The sequence below is a fragment of the Scyliorhinus canicula genome, chromosome 8 (genome assembly GCF_902713615.1).
Source record: "Scyliorhinus canicula chromosome 8, sScyCan1.1, whole genome shotgun sequence".
NCBI classification, from domain to species: Eukaryota; Metazoa; Chordata; class Chondrichthyes; order Carcharhiniformes; family Scyliorhinidae; genus Scyliorhinus; species Scyliorhinus canicula.
The window spans coordinates 185,112,605-185,130,002 of record NC_052153.1 but is presented as its reverse complement, the minus strand read 5'-3'; the positions used below and the strand labels follow the sequence as shown (position 1 = coordinate 185,130,002).

At 48.6% G+C, this 17,398-nt stretch overlaps 1 protein-coding gene across 2 annotated transcripts in view; it reads left to right on the top strand.

Annotated features, from left to right (window-relative positions):
- The first annotated feature begins 397 nt into the window (after positions 1-397).
- clcn3 (chloride channel 3) overlaps positions 398-17,398 on the top strand; it is a 206,171-nt gene continuing 189,170 nt past the window's right edge. The window contains exon 1 of one of the 2 annotated variants that reach the window (XM_038805805.1): positions 398-503. The gene's annotated coding sequence lies outside the window, so the exon portion shown is untranslated. Of the gene's footprint in view, positions 504-7,801; positions 8,161-17,398 lie in introns of those variants that run through there. The other variant, XM_038805807.1, reaches the window with a different exon arrangement.

Below are 17,398 nucleotides of genomic sequence, written 5' to 3'. Positions count from 1 at the left end.
ATGCCAGTCTGTTATTCTGGAACTAAATTACCTCACCCTGCTATTCTGGGCCTATATGCCCCACCCTATTATTCTGGAACTAAATTACCCTATTCTGTTATTATTGCTATTCTGGAATTAAATTACCCCATTCTGTTATTATTGCTATTCTGGAACTAAATGACCCATTCTGTTATTATTGTTATTCTGGAACTAAATTACCCCATTCTGTTATCATTGTTATTCTGGAAGTTGAACCCTAGCATTGACGACGCCAGACGCCCGTTCGACCAGAGGCGCCCGCGCCAACCAACGGTCGGGGCTCGTGACTGGCGCCTGGGTCGATCAGGCGTGCGCGGTTGTGACGGGGACGCCTGCGCGCGCATGAGGGGCAGGAACGGGAGCCAATCATGGGCGGGGGCTGGCCAGTGCGCGCGGCCGGGGGCGAGCGTCGTCTCGCGATGCCAGAGCGTCAATCGGGCCAGTGTGCCATGACAACAGGAGCCGGTAGGATAATATGCAGAGTAGGTACAGTATTGAAACGGGGGATGGCTCCCCTTTAACGTGTACGCGGGCAGGCCGTGCGCCTTCTGCTGCGGATGTACAACATGTCGGTGGTTTTGTGCCAGCCCCCGTGTATGTTTTTCGTGTGTCAGCCGGCGCTAAGGGGGTCCAAGGTCCTGTGTCCAGGAATGGGGGAGGGGCGGCTGGGTGCAGATGGGAGGGGGTAGCAATGGGAATAGTTCCCATCCAGCAGGAGGGCGTTGTGTCCTGGCACATTATTGCAAAAGTAGATTATACCCCCAGCAACCCCACCACTGGATGGACACAGGTGCATTTCTGGGGCGGCTTTACCCCTCCTGCATGAAGGCAAGCTGTAACTGCATTACAGTACAGTACATCTGTATTGGCTGAGTGCATTAACTAGTGAAGGGAATCAGTGCCTCCCAAAGCTTGGCACTTCATTGGCGCACTGAGACTTTCAGAAATTAAGAAATTTTTTTCTTGTCATCCTTGCAAGTTCTTTCGAACAGTGTCGGGTTGTGCCAGGAATTCAATACCTCCCTTTCATCTGTACATTTAAGGGCGAGGGTTGAATCAGCTGAGCCTCATTAATCATTAACAAAAAAAACTGCCTTTACATGTTTGTCCCGGAGTTCTGCAGCCTGTGTTTGCAGATTTAAGAGCGTTGCTTGTGCAGGGTATGGGAGATCGATATTTAATCGGCTCTCTCCTGCCATGCATTCATCCATGCTGCATTATCATAGAACTTTACAGTGCAGAAGGAGGCCATTCGGCCTATTGGGTCGGCACCAGCCCTTGGAAAGAGCATCCTACTTAAGCCCACGCCTTCACCCTATCCCTGTAACCCAGTAACCCCCATCTAACCTTTTGGACACTAAGGGGCAATTTAGTATGGCCAATCCACCTCTCATGCACAATTTTGGGCTGGGGGAGGAAACCAGAGCGGCCGGAGGTAACCCACGCAGACACAGGGAGAAAGTGCAAACTTCATACTGGCAGTCACCCGAGGCCGGAATTGAACCCGGGACCCTGGAGCTGTAAGGCAGCACTGCTAACCACTGTGCCGTCAGCTTCTAATATAATTTTCTCCAGACTCCAAAAGGAGTTTGAGGGAAGAGACCAATAGTGAAAATACTGGAAAATCTCAGCAGTTCTGGCAGCATCTGCAGGGAGAGAAAAGAGCTAACGTTTCGAGTCCAGATGACCCTTTGTCAAAGTTGAAGGAGGAGATGCAGTCATTGGCACCATATCAAGCTTCCTCTAAATTTCACAAGCCACATGTGGGGTTAATTATAATATTCATTTAATTGTCAACCTAAAAGAAAATAGGATCTTTACTAATGTAACCTGTTATAATGTCTGTCAAATAGTGCAAATCAACAAAGAGAGGATTAAGGCACGTTGAGTTATAGATGTGCACCACGTTAACAGAGTCCAACTTACCCTGGCCCAGTCTAGAAGAGGGTACTAAAAGCAGGTTTTTGTGTGTGACTTTTTATTGGTGGAATGCATGCCCTCTCTGGTTGACATTTTTCCACATTGAAAATGTCAACTTTTGTTTTGAGTGCTTTCACTGCGATGACTTGTAGCCTTGTGGTTTCGGAAAATTTGCCGTGCTAATAGTTGATAGAAATTTGCTCATCTAAACAGATGCTAATTTGCTTTTGCAGGTATGGTTTGTTGGTCAGGGCTGTGAGCGGGGTGGGTGGGCTGATGAAACTGGCCAAGTTGGTGTGATTCATCGGAGTATAATTAACAGAACCAGCAATATTCAGAACAAGTTGGCAATTTTTTCTCAGGGGAAGGACTCATAATGCCATTTTAAAATGTAGCTCATTTGATGCTTGACCAATGAAGTGACAGGATAATTTATGGAAATGCATGTTCTTAAATGTAAGGAGCAAAGATTAGTGTCAACAGACATATGGGACTAATTTGTCGAAGTGTTGTGATGTTAAATATAACCTGGGATTTTAAATATAAGCAGGTCCATTGTCTTCACTGTAATTTTTATAAATTCTACATCTCATGGCTGTTTTCTCACCCACTCTCTGAGGCAGGTGATTGCAGCTAATAGACCCTTTTTTGTCTTTATTCTTTCATGGGACTTGGGCATCAATGGAAAGACCAACATTTATTGCTCATCCTAATTGCCTTTAAACTGAGTGGCTTGCTCGGCCATTTCAGAGGGTGGTGAAGAGTCACAGTCTCACAGAATAATGCAGTGTGGAAGAGATTCTCCAGCCCAGCGAGTCTGCACTGATGCATGAAACACAACTGACCTGCCAACATAGTTCAGTTCTCCTAAATCAAAGTTCAAGGACCTCCTTCTCCTGCCAGTCCATTCTCCTGCCAGTCCATTCTCCTTCATAAAGTCCCCTGCCTCCTCCGTCGAGCCAAAGTACAACTCCCGGCCCCTGTAGGTCACTCACAGATGAGCCGGGTACAGTAGCCCAAACTTTACGCTCTTCTTGTACATGGCCAACTTAACCTTACTAAATCTTGCCTTCCTCTTCTCGAGCTCTGCTCCCAGGTCTTGGTGCACCCGAATCTCAATGTCTTCCCACGTTAATTGCCTTGTCTGATTGGCCCACCTCATGATGCGTTCCTTGACCAGGAACCAGTGCAATCGTACCACTATCGCCCTCGGCGGCTCACTCCCCTGGGGCTTGTGCATCAGTGCCTTGTTGGCTCGATCCACCTCCAACGGCCGGTCAAACACACCTTCCCCGAGCAGCTTCTCCAGCATCTTCCCAACATACGCACCCGCATCCGACCCTTCAATTCCCTCCGGCAGACCCACGATTCGGATGTTCTGCCTCTAAGAACGGTTCCCCAGGTCCTCCACTTTCACCAGCAGTCGCTTCTGCTGGTCACTCTTCAGCCCAATCTCTGCTGCCATCGAAGTGAACTGTTCCTCCTGCTCCTCCAACCTCTGGATCACCTGTCCCTAGGCTGCCAGTCTCGTCTCCACGTCGTCAACCACCACCTTGATTGAGTTCACTGCCCGGGCAAGGTCCTCCGCACTTTCCTTCCGCTGTTGGGCGAACTTCTCATTTAAGAAGCTCACCAACTGGTCCATCGACTACTGAGCTGACGGGGACAGACCCTGCCCGTCCGCCATCTCGGTGAGCGTTGTCCGCACCACACTCACCTCAGCCAACTGGAAATCTCGGGCAGCACGGTGGCGCAGTGGTTAGCATTGCTGCCTCATGGCGCCGAGGTCCAGGTTCGATCCTGGCTCTGGGTCACTGTCCATGTGGAGTTTGCACATTCTACCCTTGTTTGCGTGGGTTATGCCCTCACAACCCAAAAGATGTGCAGGGTAGGTGAATTGGCCACGCTAAATTGCCCCTTAATTGGGAAAAAAAGAATTGGGTACTCGAAAATTTAAAAAAAAGAAAGATAACTGGAAATCTCAGCTCGATACCCTTTCCCTGGCCTCCTGTCCTTGCAAACATCATTAAGACCCACATCTCCTGACTGATGCAAACCCACAAGCTAGTTGAAACCATTGTGCTGCATGTTACTTGCAACTGTTCAACACACCTACTGCCTGCCTGTCATCTCAGCTCTTCCTATGAAGCACCCTCCCTGAGCAAGATCTACCAGCAGAAACACCCTTTGGACCAAAAAATGGGAAACACGGGAATTCACTAACAGGTTCCTTGTGTCAAATGGCAGGCTTTAAACTGCCATGGCGAGAGTGGTCCATGATCAGTAGGTTCAGGACAGACCGGGGCTCCTGTGCAGCCAACCTGCAATGCTGGTGCCTCAGAACAAACCACTTCTGGAAAGATACAAACAATGCTGTATTTTGTCCCTTCTACTGACTAAGCGGTGGTCTAATCACCTTAAACTCAGCAAGTGAAGTGGCCATCCCTTGCACCCGCTAAATAATAATGATTTGAATTTGAATTCCGCTAATTGCTACGGTGGGATTTGGACCTATGTCTCCAGAACGTTAGCCTGGACCTCGGGTTTACTTGCCAAGTGATATTGCCACAACACCACTGTTTCTTCTCAAGGGCAGTACGGTAGCACACAGTGCTAGCACTGTGGCTTCACAGCGCCAGGGTCCCAAGTTTGATTCCCTGCTGGGTCACTGTCTGTGCGGAGTCTGCACGTTCTCCCCGTGTCTGCGTGGATTTCCTCCGGGTGCTCCGGTTTCCTCCCACAGTCCAAAGACGAGATGTGGAGATGCTGCCGTTGGACTGGGGTGAGCACAGTAAGAGGTCTTAGTGCCTTACATTCACCTGAGGACGAAGCAGTGCTCCGAAAGCTAGTGTTTGAAACGAATATGTTGGACTTTAATTTGGTGTTGTAAGAGTCCAAAGACGTGCAGGTTAGGTGGATTGTCCATGCCTTGTGTCGAAATAGGTTAGGGTTAGTTATGGGGATAGGGTGGAAGTGAGGGCTTAAGTGGGTCAGTGCAGACTCGATGGGCCGAATGGCCTCCTGCACTGTATGTTCTATATTACCTAACTAACCATGCTTCATGTGTGAAGCTAGACGTTAACTTTTATTGTGTATATGCAGCATCTTATGTTCTTATAATGCAGCCAAGTTTGATCTTGTCCTTACTTGCTAATCATGCTACATACATAGATGTACAGCAATCAAAAACACGAGAATGCAACCTAGAGTTTTGGCTGCTACTTTTCCTCATTATCCCGAAGATTCAATTAATGGTACACCGCAGCAGGAGGAGGCTATTCACCCCTCGAGCCTCTTATTTACCTGCCTTTGTTGCATATCTTTTAATACATTTGCTTAACGAAATTCGATCAATCTCCATTTAGAAATTTTCAATTGTTCAGCCTCCGTAGCACTTTAAGGAGCTAATTCCAAAGTTGCATTGTGCTTACTTATGTAAAAGTGCTTCCTGACATCACTGTTAAACATCAGAGTTCCAGTTGTAAGATTATGTCCATTTGAGAGCTAACTCAACACAACACGTGGGATTTAATTTAATATCTTTCTGGTCTGTTTAGTTTATCACCACACTTAGCCACTAAACCTTGAAAGGAATGCACTCGTGATATTTCACAAACAAGTTGAGGACTAATTCTTAAAATTACCGAATTGAAAAAAAAGTTTATTTTTAAAGCGGTGTTACTCAATTTGATCTCGTCACAGAGGGGCAGTGTTTCGATGGGAGGCCATAGTCGGAATTTCCTAGCAGTGTTTTGAATGAAAGCTTATCGATGTTAATGAAACTTTTCTTTTTTTAAAAAGCCTCCAATTTATCAAAATATAGTTTTAGCCAGTGATATCATTACAGATTAGAACATAGAACATTACAGCGCAGTACGGGCCCTTCGGCCCTCGATGTTGCGCCGACCCATCTGAAGCCTATCTGACCTACACTATTCCACTTTCATCCATATGTCTATCCAGTGACCACTTAAATGCCCTTAAATTTGGCAGTCTACTACTGTTGCAGGCAGGGCGTTCCACACCCCTACTGCTTTCTGAGTAAAGAAACTGCCTCTGACATCTGTCCTATATCTACCACCCCTCAATTTACTTTGCTGTATGATCTGATAAACTTTATTTACAGAATTAATGTTCTTAATGTGCATTCAGCAACCAGGGCCTGCAGTTTATTTTGTATTGACAGACATGGTCTGGCTTGGTATGGAGTCTGGCACTGCGAAGCCATGGTGCTAACCATTATGCTACCGTGCTGCTCTCCAGTAGAAAATGATTAGGATGAACATGCATTGCAGTAACCAGTTATCTGATTTCTTATTGCATTCAGCAGCTTCTCATACAGAATGCTTGTCATCAAAATGAAAATGAAAATCGCTTATTGTTACAAATAGGCATCAAATGAAGTTACTGTGAAAAGCCCCTAGTCGCCACATTCAGGCGCCTATTCGGGGAGGCTGGTACGGGAATTGAACTGTGCTGCTGGCCTGCCTTGGTCTGCTTTAAAAGCCAGCTATTTAGCCCTATGCTAAACCAGCCCAATGACCAGAAGCTCATTGTTTGGAGGCTTAGAGGCTGAAATTTGTGATTCATGATTCGAGTTGGATGATTTTCTGGTCATCCAGTTTTGAGGAGGTGGATGCAGAAGTTAAACACAGTGAGCATTGCGCACGAGAAGTGGGACAGAACACATCCACATCTGGAGTGAGACACGGCCAGAGTGAGTTTGAAACTTGGGAACTTGAATGAGAAAGCGCAATTTAATGGGAAAAGTTCTAAGTTCTGAATCAGGTGCAACTTCCCGGGTGCTTCCCGACGACCGAACCAGTGAGACCGCGGTCATTTAACGGCACATAGTGCTGGAAATGATCCACCACGAGTTTCGTGGCGGAGCTGGCTGTCCCGCCAGCTGATTCACCTGGAACAAGCCTGGTAGATCCCCACCCAGCTGCTCATAAACTGCTCCTACCAAACCAGCATGAGACCATGGCACCACGTAGATCCCACGCTTTGGGATGCCAATCTGGCCAGGCTGCTGGACGCCATGGATGCGTGTCAGGGCACTCTGTCCCCCGAGGGGGTCGGAGGACCAGCAACAGAACCGGCAATGGCGCCTGGGAGTCTGTCGCAGTGGCCTTCAGTTTGGGCAGCATGACCAGGGGCACCGCAGACCAGTGCAGGCAGCTGGCACCTCAGATCTCACCCCCCCCTTCCCCCAACACATCCTGGCATCCACCAGAACAACCCCTCCAAGAGTGGTGCTCACATTTGCCTACCAGCCATAGACCCCCACTGATGTATCAAGCGTGGGGCTTACAATGCCCCCTCTCTGTCCCCTCAGGAGAAGTTGGCCCATAATAGGTGGGAAAGGGCAGTGGGGTTCCGGACTGGGGTTCAGGCGGAGGCAGGAACCTCTAATCGAATCAACAGTCGGCGGCCTGCTGGATTGCAGGACTCGGCTAAGTCCCATTCAGATGCCGAGCTTCTGGACAAGGTTATCCCAGAGCTGATGTGGGGTTCTGTGAGGAACGGGCCATGAGATCATGGGGTTGGAGGATAGAGCAATCATTGACAGTGAGGTTGGCCTGCACCGCAGAGGAGAGGATCCACTGCCCCTTCACCCAGGTGACCTGTCTCAGTTAATAATAATAATCGTTTATTGTCACAAGTAGGCTTCAATGAAGTTACTGTGAAAAGCCCCTAGTCGCCACATTCCGCCGCCTGTTCGGGGAGGCCGGTAAGGGAATTGAACCCGCGCTGCAGGCCTTTTTCTGCATTGCAAGCCAGCTGTTTAGCCACTGTAAATGATCCTTCCCTTTCAATAATCACATGTCCCTTCTCTCGCAGGATCTCTACCCGATGAGGCCAGGCCATCCGGGGTCGCCCACCTAAGTGAACACCTCGGAGGAGAGCTACAGGAATGACCACTATCGAGGCGTCACAGCTGTCATCGCCCTCCATCAGCAGAGACACACTCACCTCGGTGGGAGACACTAGTGGACAGATTTCTGGGGCACAATCTGATGAGCACCACACTGTTGCTGATGCACATCAGGCGGAGGCAGGAACCTCTAATCGAATCAACAGTCGGCGGCCCGCTGGATTGCAGGACTCTGCTAAGTCCCATTCAGATGCCGAGTTTCTGGACAAGGTTATCCCAGAGCTGATGCAGATGCTGGGACGCAGCAGTGAAATTCAGGAGTAGATATCAGTGACACTCAGGTGAGTGCTTAGCCGATTGGAGGAGCCCCAAAGGCTACGGACGCAAGAAAAGATGCCGACAATGTGTGGCACCAAGGCCAACAGTGCTAGGATGATGACCACACTGGAAAGCCTGCAGCATGAGGTCAGCGTCATGAATGGTGGTGTCCAAGGCATAACTCTGTCTGTGTTGACCATGGCTTAAGGCCTCAGAACCATGTCCCAGACACAGATGGATATTGCTGAGGCACTGTGAAGCATGGCCCTGATGCAGGTGGACATGGCTGAGGCTCTCCAGAGCATTTCCCAGCCACTGAGGAGCATTGTCGAGCCGTGGTCGTCAACGCCATGATGCAGACAATGGGGAGGTGCCAGGACCAGCTGAGCCGGATGGTGCAGTGTCCTCTGAGCTCGCTTCAGCATCCCCTCCACCCCATGGAGACTTCCAGGGCTCAATGAGCACCGTCCAGGAGGAGGGAGCACTTGAGGCTGACCCCGTGCCTTCTACCAGGGAGACGGTGAGTCCCCCCCGCCTCCAGAGGTCGCCTGCCAAGGACATCAAAGGCCACAGGGTGCGAGAGGCAGCAGGCTGCGTGCACCTCTGATGTGCATCCTGGCGACACACCTGGACGTAGCAGCAGAGCACGGAAGCTTAAGAAGATTGAGGATCACTGAGTGGGCACGGGGGGGGGGGGGGGGGGGGGGGACACTGGAGGGGTGGGCACCATCTCTAGCTGGGGACAATGAGGTATTGAATGTTCGCAATTAAAACACGGTACAGCTGATACATGTGAAGCCTCTTGTCACGTTATTTTTCACAGCGGGCAGGCTCGCGCCCCCACCCTCTGTTGCCTTCTGCTTCCCCCACCCCCAGGACACAGCGGTCTGACAGCAAGAGCCCTGGTGTAGACCACATGCAAGTAACGGGTGTGTGCGTGCTGCCAGCAGAAAGACCGGAGTCAAACTTTGGCAGAGACTGAGAGCACCGGAGATTACCTCACAGCAGGTTATCATGAATCTCCTCACTTGTATATTGACCCGACAACAGTGCCGAAGAAGGCCCATCCATCATGCAGGAGTGATGTTGCACATACCCTGGGAGGGTGCAACAGGGTAGTCGGGGAGGAGTGTGTGGGGAAAGAGATTGGGAATGGGGGGAGGGGGAAAATGGGTGGGAGCGATGGGATTAGACGTGATCGTTGGGGGCGAGGGTGATTGGTGGGGAAGGAGGAATGAGGCGGGGGGGGGAGTGGGATTGAGCTGCTGGACAAAGCCTCGTCCTACGAGAATCGAGTGAGAATCGAGCGAGACTGAGGCCTCCATGGTCCTCCGGGCATGCTGGATGCTCGTCGCTGCCTGTCCTCCGTCCAGCTGCTCAAGTGCTTCCTCCCTGGGCTCATCCTCTAACCCCTCCTGGTCTGGCCCCTCCCCATCTTCCTCAGACCTGCATGTTATCCGCTGCTGTGGCAGGTCGTGGAGGGCACAGCAGACCACCACAAGTTGGGACACATGCACACACGTGAATGGTGGTCGCCACACACGAGTTGGACATTTAGGTAGTGGAACCCCTTCCTGTTAATGAAGGGCAATCCCTGATTCCCCGGTGTCCGCAAGGTGGCATGCGTGACATTAAGTACCCCGGAACCTGGGGCATCCCGGCTATGGCGGAGAATCCTGTTGCCTGGGCATCTTAATGGGCTTGGTCCAGCTTGAAGTTTATGTAGTCAGATGCCTGGGCACACAGGGAAATCGTGACTTCATGGATGCACTTGTGGACTGTGGCTGCACTGAACGTTTAACATAAACGTTCAGGGCTGCGGTGACCTTCACGGCCACCGGGAGTGGGTGTCACCCTCCACCGGGTGCCAAGTCCACAAGGACAGAGCACAGGTGCTGCACTGTCTCTTCGTTGAGACGGAGCCTCCGCGGCATATGCTCTCCGACATCTCTTTGAATGACCAATGATGCCTGCACACATTGGGCCGTCGCTGGCGTCCTCCTCTGGGTCCCTCCCTGGTCTGATGGGCGGCTGGATCTTCAGGGTGTGCGATGGAGCCCTGCACATGGGGTGTCGCCTTGAGTCTGTGTCGATGCTGCTGCCGCCTTTTTTGGTGTTTAGCCGCCTGGGCTGCCACCAGTACTGCAAGGGCTGCTGTTGCGAGGTTGACAGCGTCATCCATCTTGGTTGCTGTAAGGAATTGGAGAAGGAGAGAGAGAGAGACCAACAATTAGTTCAGGCTTGCATCCCGGGACTCTCAAAGCCCCGAACCTCCCCCGCCCTTACAGAGATACATAGAAGATAGGAGCAGGAGGATACCTTTTGGCCCTTTGAGCCTGCTCAGCCATTCATCACGATAGTGGCTGATCATCCAACTCAATAGCCTAATCCTGCTTTCTCCCCATAGCCTTTGATCCTGTTCTCCCCAAGTGCTAGATCTAGCTACTACTTGGATATATTCAAAGTTTTAGCATCAACTACTTCCTAATGAATTCCACAGCCTCACCACTCTTTGTGTGAAGAAATGACTCCTTATCTCTGTCCGAAATGGTTTCCCCTGAATCATAGATCATCATAGAATTTACAGGGCAGAAGGAGGCCATTCGGCCCATCGAGTCTGCACCGGCTACTGGAAAGAGCACCCCATCCAAGGTCAACACCTCCACCCTATCCCCTTAACCCAGTAACCCCACCCAACACTAAGGGCAATTTTGGACACTAAGGGCAATTTATCAAGACCAATCCACCTAACCTGCACATCTTTGGACTGTGGGAGGAAACCGGAGCACCCGGAGGAAACCCACGCACACACGGGGAGGATGTGCAGACTCCGCACAGACAGTGACCCAAGCCGGAATCGAACCTGGGACCCTGGAGCTGTGAAGCAATTATGCTATCCACAATGCTACCGTGCTGTCCTCGGACTACAACCCCTGGTTCTGGACACACCCATCGTTGGTAACATCTTCCCTGCAACTACCCAGTCTAGTCCTGTTGGAATTTTATACGCCTGTGTGAGATCCTCCCTCATTCTTCTGAACTCCAGCGAGAACAATCCCAACCTAGTCAATCTCTCCTCGTATGACAGTCCCACCATCCCTGGGATCAGCCTGGTAAAGCTTCACTGCACTCCCTCGAGAGCAAGAACATCCTTCCTCCAACAAAAGACCAAAATGAGACCGAAATTACACACAATACTCCAGGTGTGGCCTCACCAAGGTTCTGTACAATTGCAGCAACACATCCCTGCTTCTATACTCGAAACCTCTCGCAATGAAGGCCAACATACCATTAGCCTTCTTTACTGCATGCTGCACCTGCATGCTTACCTTCAACGAATGGTGGACAAAGACACCCAGGTCCCGCTGCACACTCCCCTCTCCCAATTTACAACCATTCAGGTAGTAACCTGCCTTCCTGTTTTTGCTTCCAAAGTGAATAACCTCACTCTTATCCAAATTATACTGCATCTGCCATTGATTTGCCCACTCGCCCAACCTGTCCAGATCATGCTGTCGGATCCCTCGTCGCAATTCACCCTCCCACCTAACTTGGTATCGTCTGCAAACTTTGAGATGTAACATTTTGTTCCCCCATCCAAATCATTGATATATATTGTGAATAGCAATTCGTAGACAATTTGAAGCTTTCAAAGAATCACAGGAATTATCTTCTTAGGCAAACAGCTCGAAACATAACTTTAAAAAGTCAAAGTCTGAAGTCAAAGTCTGAAAATTAAATATGAATACAGAGAGACAGTGAATAGTTCAGATCAAAGTATAGATGCTTCTAACCTACCAACAAAAAACTATCCGAAAACTAAACCCTAAACCTAAAAACCTAACCTCTCTCTCTCTCTAACCTAAAATGGCGGCAAAGTCTTCTGTTATACTGTTTCATATCTGTCTTAAGTCATCTGATCACACCCCAATATAATCCTAATTGGTTTGGGTTAGACTCAAACACATTTGATTTGACGGCAAGCTGTCCATCTTCAATATGTAACATTACTTCTAATTGTTGCCTATCTGCATACTTGTACATGTTAAAGAATGCGATATTGTGCTTTATCAAAGCCAGCAAAAACTGGTTTTATGCTGACCTGACTACAACAATGGAGACCTCATGCTTTCTCGTTATGCCATGCTGGACATGACTCCAAAAATATAATTCAAACTGTCTATTTCAATCTAGTAAAGTAAATTATGCTGCTTTTATAAAATTGTTGTTTTGAGAATGTTGGAATCAAATATATATTTGATTCGATGTTCTAACTGTCCATTTATTAAAAACAAGGAAACATAGTCTAAAATGTTTCAGCTTGTATAAATAATGGGATGTGATTCACCCTAATCTCGAATGGCGTGAGAACAGTAGAACCCTCACTCCTGCCACCTCGTTGCCATGGATTCAGCCCTTGTCCTTGGAGAAATGTAATGAAAAGTGTTTGTCTTATCAGACTTCTGTGTTACTTTAAAACTATGTCAATGAGTTTGCAAAATATGTGTTTTCTTTTTAATCCTTAATTTTAAAACTGGGGCTTAATATTTACGCTTAAACAGCTATCTTTTACCTATATTAGGTGTATTAGAAATACCTGGCTTCGACAGCCTTCATTATGAGAATTTAAGTACAGAAGCAGGGATGTCTTGCTGCAATTATACAGGGCCTTAGTGAGACCATACTTGGAATATTGTGTGCAGTGTTGGTCTCCTTATCTGAGGAAGGATGTTCTTTCTCTTGAGGGAATGCAGAGAAGGTTTACTCGACTAGTTCCTGGGATGGCAGGACTGGCGTATGAGGAGAGAGATTGAGTTGGTTAGGATTGTCTTTGCTGGAGTTCAGAAGAATGAGGGAGGGTTCTCATAACCTATAAAATTCCAACAGGACTGGACAGAGAAGATGCAAGAAGGATGTTCCCGATGGTAGGGTATCCAGAAACTGGGGTCACAGTCTGAGGAACATGGGGTAGACCATTTAGGACAGATGAGGAGAAATTTCTTCATCCAGAGTGCAGTCAGCCTGTGGAATTCGCTACCACAGAAAGCAGTTGAGGCCAAAACATTGCATGTTTTCAAGAAGCACTTGGAAAAAGCATTTGGGCGAAGGAAATCATGGGGGGAAGAAGGGATCAGGCTATTGAGTTGGATGATCAGCCACAATCATACTGAATGGTGGAGGAGGCTGGAAGGGCCGAGTGGCCTCCTCCTGCTCCTATTTTCTGTGTTTACAATTCTGTTGCTGATGATAAACCATGGTGTATCATAGCTGCCCAGTTTTGAGCTGCTAGATCTGTTTTGAATTATTTAATTCGGCACGACAGTAGTACCACACAACAAGATGAATGGTATCCTCAGTGTGAATACAGGACTTCATCTCCACAAGAACAGTGAGGTGGTCATTCCTACCAATACACTTATGGACAGATTAATTGTTAGCTGGTAGATTGGAGTGTCATGTGAGAGTAACTTTAAGAAATGGGTGTTTATCAGTGATGTCAGAGTGTAGGTGGAGCTGGGCTGTCAGCTTTTTACTTTTGTTTTATGCTGTTGGTTGCATGGTGTGTTTCAGTTTTGTTTTCAGTGTTGGAGCTGAAGCCAGAAACAGCAGCTGTACTGTACTTGATCATTTGGTGAATTCAGAATTATAAATGTTTTCAGTAGTGACTTTAACCTGATGTACTTCTGTTAAAGGTTTTGTTTTTAAGTTGTATGGATGTTCAAAGGAAAGCTTAAAGGATTACTTGGTGTTGTAGTCTTTGGGCGTTGTATTTGAATTAATAGTTGCTAAGATGTTCACTGTATGTTTTTAAAAAGGTTAACTTGAGTTCATAGAAGAAACATTGTTTTGCTTTAAAAAATACTTTTCCATTTCTGCTGTACCACACCTGTAGAGTGGGCCGTGTGCCTCCCATACCACAATCTATTAAAAGTTGTGCGTCAGGTGAACTCCATGATACACTTTGGGGTTTTCTAAACCCTGGCCCATAACAGGAGGACAAGGCCATGTAGGATTCCTCTTTTTGGTTCGCTCACCACTTGCCACAAATCCAACCTGGCACATACGACCTTGAGGGACTCAGCCAGCATAGCTTGGTAACTGGAGCTAGGTCTATAGTTAGTGATGGATACTGAAGCTCTCCAATCCAGAGTGTATTCTGTAATGTTGCTACCCACAGTGCTTCTTCGAAGTGGTATTCAGCATCGAGGAGTACTAATTTATCAGTTGAAGGAGGGCAAAGTGATAATTAGTAAGCGGCTTCCGTGTCCATATTTGACTTGATACCATGATACTCTCTGGGACCTCAAGTCAATGTTGAGCCAGGGCCACCGTGCTTCCACCTCTGGGAATAATGATGGAAGAGTTTGGGATGATGACTGTTATGTATGATTCAGTCAGTATGATTATGTCAGGCTGTTGCTTGACTCGTCTATGTGCTTTATCCACTGGCTACGTTGAGCTCTTGTTTGAGTGTAAAACGGCCGGTAGATCCCGGGAGAGGCCTCCTGTGGGCTTCCCTGCAGCCTTCATGCCTCGCAGGAGTTACCCAGGTCCCGTGAGGAATCGCAATCGCATCAAAAAGGGGCGTGACCAAATGGCACCGGCCTCAGCAGGGTTTAAAGCCGGGTGTGCTTACCCATAATATACCGCCCTCCCGGGATCAACTGGCCTCCCCAGCAAGGCCACAGCTGGGTGCCATTCAGTACTGGTGCACATGAACGTGAATCAGGCGAAGGCACCAGGGAAGCCTCCCAGGCCAATGGAGGCCCTTGGGTGGTCAGGGATAGTGCAGGGTGGACTCCGGCCCTCTCCCTGGAACGTGGGCACATTGGCACTGCCTGGCTGGCACCTTAACACTGCACTATGGCACTGCCGAGGTGCCTTGGTTGCACTGCCAAGCTGGCAGGAGCACAGGTGGCAGTGCAAGGGTGCCTGGGTGCCAAGGGCCAGTGCCTGAGGGAAGCCATGCCCGTGAAAGGAGGGTGGAGGAGGAAGGGTTTGAATGGTGAGGAGGTTTTTGCAGGGCACGTAAGTAGTGGCCTCTGAGAGGTTGGGGGGCTGACAGGTGGGGGTCCTATTGGATGTTGGAGTCTTATTGGATGTTGGAGTTGTTTATTGTCACGTGTTGTACCGGGGTACAGTGAAAAGTATTGTTCTGCGTGCAGCTCAGACACAACATTCCGTACATGAGACAAAAATACATAATAGGACCAGTCGCCTTCCGAGGGTTCACTTTCAAGAACGCCAATATGACTTTGGAAGTAGATATGGGTATGTCCGGGGCTGCTGGGGCAGTCAACAGCAGTTTGATGTTTCCTGCTTGAACCGAACATAGAATGCATTGAGTTCAGTGGGGGTGGGGGTGCGCTGCTGCCGGAGATTCTGCTTGGCTTTGCTTTGTAGCCCATTATGTTTAAGCCTTGCCACAATTGACGAGAGTCTGTAATGCTAGTATGTGACTCTAGCTTGGTCCGATATTGTGTCTTGGCATCCCTGATGACTTTGCGGAGGTCGTACCTGGATTTCTTGTACAGGTCTGGGTCGCCTGACATGAAAGCCTCAGACCTGGCTTTCAGTAGGGAGTCAATCTCCTGATTAAGCATGGTTTCCGTACTACTTTCTTTGGCATGCCGTTGTCTACACATTTCCTACACAGTCTGTGACCGCTTAAATTTCTGCTTGTATGCCTGGAGAAGGAGCACCATCTCAGTCTGATTTTCCTAAGCGTGGTCGGGGGATGGATCGGTAGGCACCTTTTATTTTTGTGTAGTAGTGGTCAAGTGTTGTCGCCCTGGTGGGACAGGAGATGTTTTGGTGGAATTATGGCAGTACACTCTTGAGGTTGGCCTTGTTGAAGTCCTCAGCCACGATGAACAAGGCCTCCGGATGTTCTATTTCATTGATACTTATAACTGTGTACAATTTGTCCAGCGCCTTCTTCACTTCTGCCTGGGGTGGAAGGTAGACAGCTGTGATAATGGCTGAAGTGAACTCGCGTGGAAGGTAATAAGGGTGGCACTTCACGGTCAGGTATTCCAGGTCCGGGCAGCTGTGGGGGTTGCCAGGGTCGCCACATCCGAGTACCTGGAAGAGTTGATGAGGAGGCAAACCACTCCACCCTTTGCTTTGCCAGATGATGTCATGCGGTCCGTCCGGTGTATTGAGAAGCCGTCAGGTTCTATGGCACAGTCCAGTGAGGCAGGAGTTAGCCATGTCTCTGTGAAACAGAGCACACAGCAGTCCCTTCCCTCGGAGAGGCAAGTCTGACGTTAAGTTCGTCCAGTTTGTTTTCGATCGCTTGGATGTTTGCCAGGGGTATGCTGGAGAGAGGAGTCTTGAAACCGTGCTGTTTTAGTCTCATCTGCAAACTGCTACATTTCCCTAATTTCCCCGGTTTGCAGCTGTGTCTGGATGGTCCCAGGATCTGATGAGAGAAGTCTGAACTTGTGGAAGGGGGGCTTCTGTAAGGTGTTGTGAGGGGCCCCCAGGGACAGATGTCCCTCCAGGGACACATAGCGGGGTGTCCTTACTTGGGGTGGGGTACGGGGTATGGGGTAATGCCCATGAGTGTGTGGAGGGCGGTGACATTGCCCGTCGGTGGAGAGTGTGGGGAACCCACAAGCTCACTTGGAGATTGGGGCACCCTTTCAAAATGGCGGTCCGATTTCTGAGTTCAGCTCCCCAGTGCTGAAAAAACTCCCAAGTGTAGGCTAAACCGGTAGGAAACTCCCCAAGGTCCAAAAAAGTGACCATGTATCGTTTGGTAGCTTTGGGGAACTCCCTGAAAAAAAAACACAAATGAATTTCGAAATGTTTCCATTAAATTCGGCCCGTGGGACAGGTTGTCAAATTTTGGTTCAAGTCCCTAGACTTTGGTGAGAAGGGCCTTTCATTTCTAGTGCCTAACTTGATCCTGGGTGTCCTCCAGTTTTCTAGGTGTTTTCAACTTCTCCCAGGATCTGGTGCAACTGAGTGGCTTGCTAAGTATTTCAAAGGACAGATTCACATTGCTGTGCGTCTGGACTCATTTGTCAGCAAGAATAGGTGAGGACAGCAAATGTCCTTCCATAATGGATATGCGTGACTCAGATGAGTTTTCGCAACTGTCTGTTAGTTTCATTTTTTTTAATAAATGTTTTTTATTCAGTTTTCATGTTTTATATTGAACAAATTACAAATTGTTAGAGAGAGAGAGAAAAAAAAAGAGAACACGCAAAAATTAACATATATATTTACAGGTAAGCATCTTCGTAATAATAA